At 39.8% G+C, this 17,132-nt stretch overlaps 1 pseudogene; it reads left to right on the top strand.

The window, feature by feature from the left end:
* Window positions 1–330, top strand: LOC125999557 (developmental pluripotency-associated 5 protein-like; annotated as a pseudogene).
* Window positions 331–17,132: the final 16,802 nt, after the last annotated feature.

Here is a 17,132-nt window from a genome sequence, read left to right as displayed (position 1 = left end):
ATGGGGACGCTGCCACAAAGGAAGGACATCGCGCCATGGGTGAAGGTTTCCAAAGACCTGAGAGACCCTGAGATATTCCAGCTCATGATGCGGCTGCTGGAAGCCATCTTCGTCTACTTTAACCAAGTGAGCAAAGTCATGCTCGAGTTCAAGGTTCTGGACCTCACTGACCTCACTGAAGAGGCAATTTATGGCTCCTAACTGAACAAGCTTCCGACCAAGTGGTTGCTGTAGTCGGTGACCGAGTGCAACCGCCAGTGTCAAGAGAGAGGGATGCTGAGATCAGAGGAAGCCATGCAGACTCTCGAATTAGGCCCCTTTAAAAAGTGAAGCCAGGTTGCTCGCAGCGGATCCAGGAGCAGCATGTGAACAGCAGATTGTGGGCAGAGTTGGAGGGGATCTGGCCTGCTTGAAACTGCTGTGGCCTGATCAGAGAATGTTCTGTTTCGGCATCTCTGTCTTTGTCATATGAGTCACACTGTAGCTTTCCTCCCAAAGGTTGCAAATTAAAAATAAAAATTTTATATACCTAAAAATGTTTAGATTAACAAGATTGTTGGGAAAATGTTGATCCTCCCCAGAAACTTAGAAAGATCCAGTTGTTACTGCATTAAAAATTAATGGAAGGGACCTTAGCAGTGGCACAAGCAGTAGGGCATTTGTCTTGCACGAAGTAATGGACCAGGGTCCTAGGATGGACCAGGGTTTAATCTCCTGGTGCCCATATGGTCCCCCAAGCCAGGGGCGATATTTGAACGCATAGCCAGGAGTAACCCCTGAGTGTCACACCAGGTGTGGCCCAAAAGCCCCCCAAAAAATCAATGTGAGGGCCCAACGCTTAGCACAGCATGTTAGGCGTTTGCCTTGCAAGTGGCCTACAAGGGTTAGATCCCAGCATCCCATAGATCCCCCAAGCACCACCAGGTGCAACCCCTGAGTGTCGCCAGGTGTGGCCCAAAAGCCCCCCAAAAATCAATGTGAGGGCCCAACGCTTAGCACAGCATGGTAGGCCTTTGCCTTGCAAGTGGCCCACAGGGGTTAGATCCCAGCATCCCATAGATTCCCCAAGCACCACCAGGTGCAACCCCTGAGCATCCCTGGGTGTGGCCCCAAAACCAGAAAAACAGATGAATGGGAGGGAGTCAACCAACTCAAGCCCCTCGGGTTCGTCTGCACCCCGACAACAACGGCAACAGCAACAACAACAACAACAAACACGTTTCTTGCTTTTTCAGTAGGGTGCTCAGGTGACCAAAACGGGGTGCAGAGGACGGAACACGGTGGGCTACGTGCAGGGCCACCGCCCTGCCCACTGCACCTTACTACCACTCCCAGCCTAAACTGAGCTCATCGGTGTGAAATCAGAGAAGCCGGGAATGGAGGCGCTGACGCAGGCGGGCAATGCTGGAGGACCTGGAAATCTAGTCAGGCGAAGTCCAGTCTGGCAAAGTCTAGACGGGCAGCAGGCCGAGAGGGTCACGTGGGAAAAGCCAGGAGCGACTATTAGGGGGTCCGGGGATCGAACGGGGTCCTGATGGCTCCCGCGCCGCCCACGCACTGACCTTCATTCATTCTCCCCGGGAGTCAGGCCCGAACTCGGCCATTCTCTGGAACATCGTGCCTGAGGAAGAAGCCAGGGCGCTGCCAAAAAAGACACAGGGCCCATACTCCGGGCAGCCGCGGTGAGCGAGTTGTGCAGGAAATGGCGGCGGCAGGACTGGAGCACGCATGAACGCTCTGTACTTCCGGGACCACGGCGCATGCGCACTCTGCACTTCCGGGGCCACAGCGGCTGAGGTCCGGAAGTCTAGTCAGGTGTGCAGGGGAAAGGCTGTGGGGCACAGTGCGCAGGCGCTACGGGAGCCGGCAAGCAGGCTCTGTACTTCCGGGACCACGCCGCCACGGTCTGGAAGTATAGTCAGGCGTGCAGAAACGCCTGCGGCGCACAGTGCGCATTCGCTCCGGGAGCACGCATGCGCGCTCTGCACTTTCGGGACCACTGCAGCGGTGGGTGTCCCTGTTGCTCAGTGCCTTCTTACTGTGAGCCTTGCTTCTCCCGCCAGCCTGGCACGAGCTCAGCAGAAGTTGACTTTAGGAAGCGGAGGTGGTCTTCCCTGGAGAGGCGGTCTGGTGCCAGGATCCAGTGGACGAAATCTCCAAATTTGGGGGGGAGGGTGTGGTGTACTCTGTGGGTCCCCGCAGACTTGAGGCCCTGGAGTTGTCACCCACTGGCCAGTCTACTCTCTCCTCTAGCTCCAGGTCACAATGGACTCTGCCATAGCTCCCTGGCGCTAGCACACATCTGGGTGGAGCCAGCCAGGAAAGGTCTCCAAGATAAGCACCTCAGGTGTCCCCGTAAGTGCCCCTCCCCATCTTGTTTCTCCTCCTTCTCTTCCTTCTCCTCCCTTTCCTCTTCATCCTTTTCCCCCTTCTCTCCTCCTCTTTCCACTCCCCCTGCACTCCTTCCCCTCAAGAGACAGAAAAAGAGCAAATGAAGGAAAGAAACAAAAAAAGGACAAAGAGACAGATGGGAGGAAGGAAGGGAGCAAAGGAGGAAAGTTGGAAAATGCACCAACTTGATGTCATAATGCATGGGTGTGAAGTCATAATGTTTAGCTTTTGCATGAGAGTGTAGTGAAAATTCAGGATTCTAATGTCACAATGGACCTAATATGCACACCATAACTAGGTAATAATTCATGTTGTGAGGACACAAATCCAATTATGAAGTGCATAAACAATGAATTCACAGTGGTCAATATGATGCACACAATAGAGTCGCCATACTTCAGGATATTGAAAGGGTGAAGAGAGGGAGGGAGGGACGGATGGAGGGAGGGAGGAAAGAAGGGAGGGAGGAAGGGAGGGAGGGAGGGAGGAAGGGAGGGAGGGAGGAAGGAAGGAAGGGAGGACGAAGGAAGGAAAACTATGTCTGAAACCAACTATGAAAAGCTTTGTAAATCACAATGGTTACAATGATTATCTTAATAATTAAAAATATATAATAGAATGCCAGAGGGGTGAGGATAATGGACACATATAATCGGAAATGTCTAATACAGTAGTAGTAGAAGCGTAATGGTAGTCTTGTAAAAGGCATGCTATGACAAGACAACTTTGAACGGTTGTTATAAGGCTTTCTTGAAATATACATAACTATGTGAACCAATAGTATTTCAAGAAACATGGGAAGAGCTGATTGTGGAATGAATTCTCTTTCATCTTTTACACTGCCTTTAAGATAAGGGTTCCGATGATTAGAAAATAACAGTCAGGCATTCTCTGTTCACACAGAAAAGCAAAAGATATACAAACAGGGGACAAATTAGTTTTTGAGGTCATTGCTCTCATTCAATTCTCAACTTCAAGGCTGAGATTCCAAGAAATTTATCCAGGTCCTAGAGAAAAAGATCTAGTCAGTTACCTATCCAAAAACTAAGACTTGAGAAAAAATTAACCAGATACAGACAGTGAAGAATGGAAATTCAAATTTAACAAAGGGCTATATTTCTTTTTGCCTATCAACCTCCTAGGGTCTGATTTCTGAACAAGTGAAAAGGGTAATATTTGTATCAAAACTTCCTTTATGCAAAAGCAGATTATTTTCGATGAGTACCTCATTTTGTCCATCGTTCTCCAAATGGGTATATAATTCGATTTTTATTTTAGTTGCTCTGTTTTACAATTTTGTAACACTGGCAAGAGTGGGATTTCATGTATACAACATTACAAAACCATACACTGCAAAAGTGTGTCTGTTTCACACCTCCATTGTCCCCAGGGCCCCCCTCCTTCCCAGATCATTCCTGAACTCGTCCTTCTACTTGAACCATCTCTCTCTGTCATAGTGTGCTCCTGTCCATGGACGAGTTTGTGGCTCTGCGTCTCTGTTCATTTGTTATCTCCCTACTATGCTTCATTATATCATACCTATAAAAGTGCACGTGTCTTACGTGTTTCTATCTGGCTGACTTCAGACAACTCAATCCCCTTCAAATAGATCCAAGAAGCAGAAAATTGTATTAATTCATCTTTGTTTTTACTTTATTTAAAGAGCATGCATCACAGAGTTGACATAGTTGATCATAACATATTTGTTGTCAGGTAAGTGAGAGCCAAGTCATTACAATACATTTGAAAGGAAAAATATAAAAAGAAAAAGAGAAGAAAGACTTTTTAAAAGATGAACAAATACAGTGACAAGTATATTTGTGAAAATGATTTTATCTCCAATGAGGTCATTAAGACCTCTTGTAATCCCAGAGCTTGAATAATGCAATAAAAAATGAATTCTGATAGAAATTTCATATAAAGCCAGCAGGAATATCTTTATCATTGTAATGTGAATTTGTATTTATTTAATGTGCAAAAGATACTGGCTTCAGCAAATCATTTTTGAGGAATATTTCAGTAAGAGATTGGAGAATATTGCCAGCATATTTTAATGCCAGTCACCCAAGCAGATCACAAAATTAACTTTGACAAATCTCCTAAAATCAAAGAAGGGGCTTTAGATCAAATGAAAGAAATATTGACTTGTGTTCCATCCTTCTACTGTAAATCACCTTCCTATCAAGTTTCTTCATAAATAAAAACCAGAGAATACGGAAGTGGGAAACTTCCAGAATGGAAATGTCTGAGAAAGAAAAACTCTGAATATTTGGCAAAGGCAACAAATGATATCAAGGATGCCATTTGAATGGAGTTGGAAATTCCATCCCAGCTTTTAGACTCTCTTTACAGAATTGTTATGAACCTGGCTTTTAAGAAATGGTAGACAGGAACTGAAAAACTAGCTCACTGCTTGATTCTAACATTGTTTTTCAAGGAAAATTTTCAAGGAAAATTCCTTTTCCTATTAGAGATTTAGCTGCTGGTGGGTCCTTGTCAACTAGGTAAACATTTTGATAGATTATTCTCAGATTATTTCTTATGCATAATTTCTCAGCATAATTTGTGGACTCATTATCAAATGGACTTGAGTAACGTAACAAAACAAGACCGATGAATTGAAAATCATACAAGTGGTAGGTGAGTAGCCTAGCAGATCAGTAGCAACTGGTCTAGTCTTTAATGCCTCATTGAAAAATTTCCTTCCCTCTTTCTAACCGCTCTCTCCAATAAACTGCCAAGTTTAAGATTTGAGGCAGTGGTCAAGCTCCATAGCATAAGAATTGGTGTTCCTCATAATGTTTTTCACCAACATGACAGGCTTGGGATTTCTTCCAGCAAAACAAGAAAGCCAGTACAGATCAACATGGCAGCTGCTGGTCCACCTCCAGCACAGTAATAGGCCCAGCCAAGCTGACAGGTACCTATAGAAATAGGAACAGAGACATGAGGATAGGATTGTCTTCTCATATATTCTTTGGAGGCTATTAAAATTGCAGTAATAAACAGTAAATTTAACTTGGCTTCCTTTTCCTCCTTCCCTTCTTTGTTGATTATTGGTACTTGCTTTAGCAAGAGCGTGAACAGTATTCTGTCTCAAGAAGAACCGAAAAGAATGATGTAGGCATGTAGGTAGTGAGATTTATAGTGATTCTCATGACACTAATGGCAAAACAATTTGATCATGTGTCCAAAATTGTGCTATGCCTTGAACATACATATTTTAATGCAATAACTACAAATGTATGTCAATTAGACATTTGGGGGTAGTCCATACCTGGTGTTGTTCAGGCCTCACTCTTGGCTCTGTGCTCAGGAGTTACTCATGATCATCCTTAGGTGGTAACAGTGATTGAACCAGGATCAGGATCACTTAAGTGTACATCTCATGAGCCCTTACTAGGTCTACACCTCTAAAAATAATTCTTATTATCTCCATTGTACACAAATGAGGAGCCAATGTATAGCTTAAATTCATTTTAAAAAATCGCACCTCTAAAGCAGTAGTCTAGCTATTACCCTGACTCATCTTGACTCTAGGTGCATCGTTTTTAGCCCGATCATTACAATATAATACGGATACTGTTTTCAAAGACTAATATCCTTTATCACCAGGACATTTGACACATAAAATCAAATCTAATAAATTCTATTTAATGTCTCTATATGAAGCCTTTCAACATCCAGCTGGGAACTATGTATTGAATGCAAAGCCATTCCTAAGGGCTTTGTTTAATTAATTTTTATTGTGACCCATGTGAATTACAGGTCTTTCAGAGTTATACTTAAGGTACATAGTGACAGTGAATTAGGGCCATTCCCACCACCAGTGTTGTCCTCCCTCCACCTGTATTCCCAGCATTTATCCCATACTTCCCCCCTTTCCCCCCTAAACTGCTAGTGTAACGCATCCCCTTTGTGTATAGCTTGTTGTAGATTGGGTTATCTCGATTCTGTTGTTGGCTTTGGGTTTGGTATTTCAGTCTGATTATTTTTTATGTCCTCAGTCATGTGACTGTTTGCTCCTGGCACCATCCACTTTTATTTGTCCTCACTTTATGAGGCAGAACAAAATGACTCAAGTTCTGTGGTTCTCGTGGAAAAAAGAGAAAAAAGCGAAATAAAAAAGAAAGCTTGGAGGAATCCGTCTTGAAGCTATAATTAGTAATTTGAAAGAAGAAAGGTAAAAAAACAAGCACTGACAAAAGAAACACAACAGCAACAAAACTTTCTTAAATTTAAATGGGAAGGTAAAGAAAAACTACTTCAAACTATTCTCAACACCTACCATTTTATGAGGTGTATTTGGTATATTCTTACTGTTAAATATGTTTTTATTTAGAGTTATCTCAGAAAAAGTTAATGCCTCCCCAAATTGCAAGTTTATAGTATCAAATAATAATTAAATTATTAATTGAGTTACCTATATTTAAGTAGATGCCCAATAATACAAATTTATAGGACAGTCAAAAAAAGATATGAAGTGACCTATAAACAACTCAAGGTCTTGAAGAAAGAAAGCTACGATTCACTACAGTCTGATGAATAGTTGAGTAAGATTTCATAGTTTTGTTTATGTGGTGTTTAGTGAGCCTTTTTAGATTTAGTTGATTAGTGTTTCATATCAAAATTTATGATTTTTCCAAGTTATACTGCCTTGTTTTTCCAGCCAGACCAGATTAATTATTCCCAAATTTCACACTTCAGAAATAATAGTTTTTCTACTGCCAAGAGATTTTTCTCATATTAATCAATTTATATCCTTCTCAGAACAGTAATCAGAATTTACCACCACTAAGAAGATTTCTTTTTCTTGTGGGAAAGGTTTGGGCCTCACCCAGTAACACTCCTGGCTATGCACTCAGAAATCACTCTTGGTTTGGGGGACCATACTGGATGCTGGGGATCAAACCGTGGTCAGTCCTGGGTCAGCCGCATGCAAGGCAAAAGATTATCTGCTGCGCCACTGATCCAGCCCCATAAGGTTTCTTTAATTGACATCATCACAACCAAATAACAATTGAGGAATTCATCTCTGCTCCATACCTTTACATAAGTATAGTCTTTGATGAAATTCTAGAGTAAGATCATAAGATTTAGTTAACCTTTGCACAACCAACAATTCTATTGATGGTTCCATAGAATTAATGTAATTTTATAATAATTCTTTCCATGTCCTATGTCCTTACAAAAGTGCTTAGTATGGGTCGGAGAGATAGCATGGAGGTAAGGTGTTTGCCTTTCATGCAGAAGGACCGTGGTTGATTCCACAGAATTAATGTAATTTTATAATAATTCTTTCATGCACCATGTCCTTTAAAGAGTGCTTAATATGAATAGTTTGCCAAGAAATTTGTCAAAGATGGACATATTTTGAGAACATGGTGTGATTCAAAGTGCTGGAGAACATACTTTGTGTAACAATATCAACATTTGATCACCAACACTACAAATTTCCATGAAGACTGGTGAGAGTGAAAACAAGCAAATTCTGTGACTCCAACCCCCAAATATTATGGATGAATTTTTAATCTTCTACAATGAAACCTGACTTCAGTTTTGAGAAAATTTTACAAAACCAGCTACAGTATTATTATATTGTTTCTGGAATAAACCTAGTCAATTTTGAATAATTCTTCACAAGTCATATCAATCATCATTTCTTCAATAAAACTTTACCTAAATTCCTTAGGTCAAATTATTTTATTGAATTTCCTCAGCAATTTGTATCTTTTCTTCTATACTTTATTTCTGTACTTGAATGAATGAAATTTTTATGAATCCTAAGAAAGTGTGAAATATTTTGTCCTTTGGGAGAGATAGAACTTTACCCATGGAATGAAGCAGTCAGGACCCAAGCTTAATGATGCTAAGAATAAGAGTGCAATATCTATAGGAACAATGCAATATTTTGTTAGCTAATACCTTATTTTACCTAAAACAAAGGTTATCTCTGGCTCCTTTGTATGTTTGTTTATAACTTGGATTTACCCTAAAACAGATTGTCTTACTTGTAAACCTGGGTGGGACTGACTTAGGACAGCCTCAGTTATCTTTTCTTACTGCCACACCCAGGGGTGATCTCTGTACTCAATAAAACATCAGTTCACACAGGCATCATGGTGAAGATACAAGGCAGAACATTGCCAGACTATATGTGTTACACCCTCAGCCTGGTTTGGATTGTTTCATGAGTGACCCCGATTCAGACTTTTTTCCCTAGTTATGGAGATACGGTATGTGGGGTGATTGTACAATATTCAGAGAAAGTGTTTAGTGTTTTTGTTTGTTTGGGGGCCAAACTTGGCTATGCTTGGGTATAATCCTAGCTCTGTGCTGAGGATTCACTTAAGGTGGAGCTCATAGGAAGGTATGTGGTAGCAGATATCCAACAACATGCAAGCAAATATCTAAAATGCAGCACTGTCTCCTCAGGCTAATATTTGGAGATGGATAACACGGGTGAAAGCTGTTTGGATAATGTGACATGCTCACACTATAGATCAGGATTTCTATTTCTATCTAAAGAGATAATCAAATTATAAAACATGATGGAGTTGGGCTGTGAAGAAGCTGTTGACCTGGCAACAAGAAGTTATTCTGTGTTACATTTAGTGATGAGACACTAAACTAAAGAACACTTGACTTCACCAGTGCAACATTCCTATCATCAATGTTCCAAATCTCCCTCTTCCCCACCCCACCCCCTGCCTGTACTCAAGACAGACTTTCTACTTCCCTCATTCATTCACATTGTTATGATAGTTGTCAGTGTAGTTATTTCTCTAACTGCACTCACCATTGTTTGTGCTGAGTTTCATGTCATGTACTAACTGTTAGGAAAAATGAAGTCATGAAATTTTCCTAGACATGTATGAACATGAAACTAGGGGCTAGAGAGAGAGGGTGTTTGCCTTGCCTGTGGCTGATCTGGGACAGAAACCATGATGATAAATGAAATAAGTCCAATGGAGAGATATAATCACAGAATAGTCTAATTCATCTGTGGGACTTAAGAAAAATAAAAGACATTACTGTAATAACATCCAGAGCAATAGTGATGAAGGCCGAAAGGACCAGTCCATGATATGAAGCTTACCACAAAGAGTGGTGAGCACAGAGAAATAAGTACACCAACAACTATCGTGGCAATGGTAGTGAGTGAGAAAAATAGAATAATTGTCTTGAAGACAGTTGGGAGGGTGTGGAGGAGGGAGATGGTGAACACTGGTGATGGGAAGGTTGCTCTGGTGAAGGGGGGTATACTTTCTCTGACTGAAATCCAATGAGAAAAATGTTTGTAACCATGGTGCTTAAATAAAGATACTAATAAAACAAATCTAGTATCCTACTTCTTCTATAGCTTCTAGAGTAAAAGATAGCTAGTGCCAATGAATCTGTGAAGCGAGACCCAGAACCTGTAGATGATTGTAGGAAGTTGCCATGATTTATTTTCAGAGAATACAAAAGCAAAGAAACTTAAAAATGTAGCCTCGAAAGTTTCAGTAAGTCAGATAAATGTATTAATGCCAAAAGCCACTATTTTACACAATTGGGTAAATATTCTGAGATGTCAACTTCATTCTTGCTAGGAAGTAGGGCACACTCAAAAACATCAAATCTGCCTGGTGTTAGAGATATGCTAATTATTATGATGTCAGGTATGTGATAGTAGCCGAAGGAAAAGAATTAAAAATGTAAACAAACTATTGATATGATAATCGCTATGGTATGAATAATAGAAGTACATTAATGTACACTTAAATGGGAAATAAAAGTTTTCAAAAAGTAGGAAGTTATATAGATGATAAAATGAAGACAGTTACTGTTAACAAAGAGGATTAACATGGCAAATAAATACAAATAATATCACTCAATATGTGTATAACACTTTACAATTTGCAAGACACCGTCTCTTCCCATAATCTCATTTAATTTTTTCTCTGATTTAGTAATACATAAAGTTCCAGACATAAGGAGATATTTGTTGTAGAGGAAGAAACTCAATATTCACATGACACTTTTGTCCATGGTTCTAACTTACGGTGTAAGAAAATAATCGCAGGGGTTGGAGAGATAGCATGGAGGTAAGGTGTTTGCCATGCATGCAGAAGGATGGTGGCTCGAATCCCGGCACCCCATATGGTCCCCCGAGCCTGCCAATTTCTGAGCATAGAGACAGCGGTAAGACCTGTGCACTGCCGGGTGTGACCCAAAAACCAAAAACCAAAATAAACAAACAAACAAATAATCACTACCCATGTATGCTTGGGCATGTGATATAAGTGAGGGCTTTACTGAACTGTGTTTGAAAACATGCCCTGATATTTATAAATTAGAGCTATAGGCAAGATATTTAACTTTTCTGAGTTTTAATTCCCCCTGAGTAAAATGGAAATGTCACCACCTAATACAATACATATACATCAACAAGTATGATGATCAGTTTCCAATATCATTTCCACTAAGCTAGATACTCTCTAAACTATTCCACGAGTTTCCAAAAAAGCTTACAACTTAAAATCTTTTTTAAAATCTATTTTAAAATACAGATGTATAGACCGCACATCAGAGAATTAATATCTCTAAGGAAGGGATGCAGATGATCATGATCTATAGTCCAGTGAGAATCATGCCAGTGAGACTTTATCACTCCCTCAAAGAGTGTACGTTTTGGATTAAAGCAGAAAGAAATCAACATGTGTTGAGAACGTACAATGGTTATTAATACAGCACTAGGGACTGTCACTTAAAAGCTGTTTTTTCTAAGCAGGAACCATAGAACAGAGTAGGGTATTTGCCTGGCATTCGACGAACCTGGGTTCAAGCCCTGGCATTTAGTATGGTCCCTCAAGCCTGCCCGGAGTAATTTCTGAGAGCAGAGCCAGGAATAATAAATACCCCTGAGTGCCACTGGTTGTGACCCGCCCCCCCCCCAAAAAAAAACAACCTGGAATTCCTGGGTCTATGGAAGCTCAATGTTGTTTATTGAGAAATATCCTTATTGTTTTCCTCGGGGGTTGGACCATACAACACTTTCATGTTGTCTGGGATATACATGGCAGTGCTCAGTACTTTCTCCAGCTCCTAGTCCTTGCTTTGTGCTCAGGGATCATTGTGGCAGTCAATGGGAGTTCCTTTTTCACCACATTCCTGCCAAAAATTGTTTTGAGTATTTTTGATATGAACCACTCTTACTGATGTGAGATGATATAAAAGATGTATTTTTCCCAATTAATAAATTCAACTGGATGAAGCTTTGTAAAGAAGGTTTGAAAAGACTCATATATTGCGGTACATAGTCAAAACATATATATTCATAGTTGTATATCTACCGTTGATTTGGGCATTTTTCCAGAGCATGAAGGAGTTTTGCCTTATTATTTTTCTGATTCCTGTCTTTAAATTGCGTTTCAGTCTCTTAAAAACACTTTTATTTTTATCGTTGAAATATCTGTTTATTAATAATTGGTGCAGTTTTTATTTGTTTTAAATAGAACATAAAATGAAGTATTGTTTGTATAAGATATGGAAGTCAATCTATTATAGTTATTCAGATATTGATCAGAGCCAGAATAGAAATTAAACATACATTTTAAAAATTACAGTAAATCACATTATAAAGAGCACTAAAAGCCACTTGTGGAATAGTTGTGTTCCTGTGTAAGCCAGAATAGGAAGAAAGTCTACTTGTAACACAAAGACAAATTCAGGGAGAAAGGCACCAAAATTGTATGTCATAAAGGGATTTAAAGAAAACACAATCCAAAATTAAATTTAGTAGAAATCGCTGTCATTTCTAAGAAATTGGTGTTTGCCATCATTGGTACTTTAGAAAGAGAAAATAGAATAGCTGTATCCCATTAAAATCTTTGAGTATCCTATTGGAAGCAATGAAGAGAATTTTTTTAAATTAAAACAATGAAGAATAGTTGAATGAATTTTTCCAGTTTTCTTAAAGTAGTCCTCACGATGGAGAGTCTGTCTCTGTCTGATTCACCACTTCCACAGAAAAAGGTCTGATTTGAGAAAAAAATTTTGTTAATCTTGAGACCTGACCTCCCACCTGGACTCTGAACCCTTGCAAGAAATTTGGAGAATGGAGCTGCTTTACTCTCCTTTTGGGAAAGTATTGAGGGAAAAAAGGGTCCCAAATACCAGAGTAGATGGTTTTCTCTGGGAACCTTAGTCTTTTAATTTTATGTAACACATCTGTTCTGAGCATTTGGCTTTCCAGAGAATGTTTCTTAAAAAAACACTTTTCGAGGGGACCCGGAGCAATAAGCACAGTGGATATTGCTTTGCATGTGGCTGACCTGGGACAAACCTGGGTGTGATCCCTGGTATCCCATATGGTCCCCTGAGCCTGCCGGGAGGGATTTCTGAGAGCACAAGGAGGAATAACCTCTCAGCATCTCCTGTCTTGGTCCCAAAAAAGAAAAAAAAACTTGTAGACGAGAGAGATAGAGAGATAGGTTAAAGGGGTGTAGCACAAACTGTGTATATAGGAAACCTGGGTTTGGTCCCTGAGCACTTGGAGGAATCTCCAAAATACACAACCAGAAGTAGTTCCTGATCACTTCAAAGTGTTCAACATGTCCATTCTCCCACCCCCTAAAAAAACCCCACAACTTTCTGCTTCAGTCTAGCCTACAATAATAGCAACAATTAAAATATAAATCATTGTTAGCATTGAGTGCAGGCCCTCTAATCAATGTGTTTAAGACATCATCTTAATTTTATCCTCAGAGTCCTGTAAAATGGACTGACCGCAGCCCCATGCAGCCATTTTTAAATTCTCCTTAAAAGGGGCTTGAGGGGCTTTGAATAAAGTATCATTCCAAAATAGACAATGATAACACTAACAAAAATTGAGGAAACAAATGCAGCCCATATTGAGGTTATAGAAGAAAACAAGAAAAAGGGGGAAGTTAAAGCTTGCATCCCTTTCTTGGGCCTCCTAACTAAGAGGAGGACTGGCAGAACTTGAATTGGAAAACATTAGCCTGACTTTATCGCCCTCGTGTGGTCGTGAGATGTACAGTCAGTTGACAATCCTGCATTTATTGAATGTAGGGAAATAGACCTAGTAAATCAGGGGACCTTCTTCGTTTAGTCTTGTCTTCCCTCAAGGTACTAGATTGGAAGTTATCTTACTGATCAACTATTCCATAAGTGAGAGTGTGGGTCTTTCTCATGTGTGGTATTTTGTTGACATCAAAAATATATATAAGCATCATCATATATATTCTATTTGAAACTATGATTTTAGTATCCCATGATAAGGCATTCTACTTTTCTCATTCTTTAACATTGTCATGCTAACTGTTAGTGTAGTTGTTTCTATAGCAGCGTTCATCACTCTTTGTAGTGAGCTTCAAATTGTGAGCCTGTCCTTTCGGCCCTTCCAGCCCTTAAATCTATTGGACAATATTACAGTAATGTCTTTAATCTTTCTCCAAACCCATAGATGAGTGAGATTATTCTGTGTCTATCTCTCTCCCTCTGACTTATTTCACTCAGCATAATAGATTCCATGTACATCCATGTATAGAAAAATTTCATGACTTCATCTTTCCTGACAGCTGCATAATATTCCATTGTGTATATGTACTACAGTTTCTTTAGTCATTCCTTTGTTGAAGGGCATGTTCATTGTTTCCAGAGTCTGGCTATTGTAAAAAGAGCTGCAATGAATATAGGTGTGATAAAGGGATTTTTGTATGTATTTTTGAGTTCCTAGTGTATATCCCTAGGAGTGAAATAGCCAGATCATATTGGAGTTCAATTTTTTGAGGAATCTCCATATTGTTTTCCACAAAGGCTGGATTAAATGGAATTCCTACCATCAGTGAATAATAGTTCCTTTCAGTCTGTATCCCTGACAGCATTGATTGTTCTTGATCTTTGTGATGTGTTCCAGTCTCTGTGGTGTGAGATGGTATCTCATTTTAGTTTTGATTTGCATCTATGGGAGATAACTTGTAGTTGCTCTGGAGAATATGGTGAACCCTTATTGCGAGGCTCTCAAACCCAGAACACCCCCCACAGATCCATAATGCTGACAATGGCCTCTTTTTATTATCTGTGTGTGGTAAAGTTTCTAACCTTCTGCATACCCCAATAACATGAGCCGTGCATGTCCTCTCCCTGTCTTCCCAACACCCATGGAAAACCTGACATTTGACTCTCAAGTTCACTTCTTTGACCCCACCAACTCTTATTGATTTTGATATCTTGCCACAAGTACCTCCATAAAAACTTTCTGTGCAAATGGGAGTGTTAGGTATTCCCCTAATGAACACTTAAATAACATCTAAAGGGCACAGAGAGTGTTATAAAAACATTATGAGCAACAGTTTGCTGAATTGTAATGAAACATATAAGATCTCATATAATTGGAAATATGAAGCTCAAATAATATCACTACAAAACTTTTTGAAAACTAAATTATTTACTAAAAGAAAATGTATATCCTAGTGACATAGTTGTTCATAATACATTTGTTTCCAGATAAGTGTAAGGAAAGTAACTGAAAACACAGGAAAAATTAAAATGCTAATTCTATCAATATACTAACCTGATAGTAAGCATAACATATCAATTACTTACATCTAGAATTCACCCAATACTTCAATTACCATTTTTATATCTAGAAATTATACCTGTAATGGTTCCACCAATTTGGCCGATCATGATGACATCTAGAATGTTTTCACCCAATCATACACCTAGATATAGAAATCATCATCAAACTTGATGAAGGAGCTAGATAGTTTGGCTTCTCCTTGATGGGTGACCATGCCAGCATTTTTAGAGCCATCTTCTTCAGCATATTTCATCTTTTTGCTTTCCAGGCTGTCCACAACTTTGCCTGGTTCCCTTTTTTCTGAAGGCAAATCATTAGAGTCAGGCATTATGGGAACGTCGACTTCTAAGGGCTGGTACATGTACAAGACGGAATCTTTTTTAGAGGTTATATAAAACCATGTGTACATTCTTAGTGTGCATGCTAACTCCATTACCCTCCACTCATCTTTAGAACCATCTTCAGTCTCAAACATGTGCTTCACAGCTTTGCCAATCATTGTGCCTGCTAGGTGGGCATCGCTGATCCTAGATGTCTGTAAGATTCAAGGCCTCCCAGTTTCAATCACTCAAGCCCTAGTTTCCTTATTCCTGGTGGGCATCCAGGATAAGAGTGGAGGGGAATCTGAGAAGACCTTGCATCGTTTTAACTTTTGTGGGTTGTGGGGGGCAGGTTCACACCTAGTGATGCTCAGTGGATACTTTTGGCTCTGCACTTAGGAATTACTTTATATGCTCAGGGACCATATGAAATGCCAGGAATCAATCCCAGGTTGGCTGTATACAAGGTAAGTGCCCTAAATGCTATATTATCACTCTGGCCTCCATCTTTTTAACTGTTGTGTATTCCAACTCGAACCCAGTGTCTCACACAGGTAAGGTGCACACTTTATAAGGAGTGTCCCTATTCTGTTCATAGTTATTATAATAGCAATAAAAACAGTAGAAACCTATCAGCCAGTGCACATACACAGCAAAATTTAAGATACTAAGGGCAATGCTAAGGACAGGTTACCCCCAAATACCTTCTATGAGATTTCAAATGCTCAATTTCTTAATATTTTATCTATCAGGACAACATGAGAATCTATCTTTATTGGGCTTGCTTGGCAGTGCTCAGGCCTTACTCCTGGCTATGAACTCAGGGATCACTCCTGGGGGCCTCAAGAGACCATGTGGGATGTAGGAGATCAGATCCTGGTAGACCACATGCAAAGAAAATAACCCACCCACTCTACTATCTCTTTAGTCCCACTTCTTTCATTTTCTGAGGGCAGCAAGATTCTTATCTCAATGTTTTCATTCATGCCACCTGGTATTCCTATTTGACAGTCTCAAATTACTCTAGTTAAAGAAAGGAGACTTGAGACATACGTAGATGTGAACAACAGACAATTCAAAGATGCTAATGCTTTGAACATGAGACCAATTAGTATTATTGTTGCAGAAAAGTCTAGAGTTGTAGATTACCAGTCAAAATCCCATTGTTGGTGGATTAAACATCTGGCAAATATTTAAAGCCACTTTTGAGCTAAAGTTGAGTATAAGTGAAAGCACTCTAAAGTTGCTTGAGAAACAGCTCTGGTTTTAGTAAAGACATGAGGTTGTGCAATCATCAACACTAATTCCAGAACATTTCATCACCCCTCAAGGAAATCCCCTCTTCCCTTCCCCAGGAAAACTTATCAACCGGGTTTTTGTGGACTTGCCTGTTCTGAAGATTTCTCCCAAATGAAATTCTGTAATCTGTGGCTTTTTGTGCTTGACTTCTTTCACTCAGCACATTTTCAAGCTTCATTCTTTCAAGTAGAATCTGACTGATATTCTATTGTTCTGGTATAATGATATTTCACTGGATGGCTATACCATTTATTCACTTACTGGTTAATGGGCATTTGAAGTTGCTTGTTTTTTGATGAGAAACTTTCATATGCATGCTTTTGTGATCATATTTTCTTTTGGGGAAATATACCTGGAAGTTGAATTACTGAGTAACAAGGTAAATAGCTTTCTGACCAACTGTTAATTATTTTTCAAAGTGGTCACACCACATTTTATTCCCGCCATTAATGTAAGAGTGGTACAATTCCTTAGCATCCTTTCTAATTTGTTTCAAATTACCCTACTAAGGGGCCAGAGCAATAGCACAGTAG

Source organism: Suncus etruscus, chromosome X, assembly GCF_024139225.1.
Source record: "Suncus etruscus isolate mSunEtr1 chromosome X, mSunEtr1.pri.cur, whole genome shotgun sequence".
In the NCBI taxonomy this organism is placed as follows: Eukaryota; Metazoa; Chordata; class Mammalia; order Eulipotyphla; family Soricidae; genus Suncus; species Suncus etruscus.
This window is presented reverse-complemented; position numbering and strand designations above follow the sequence as displayed.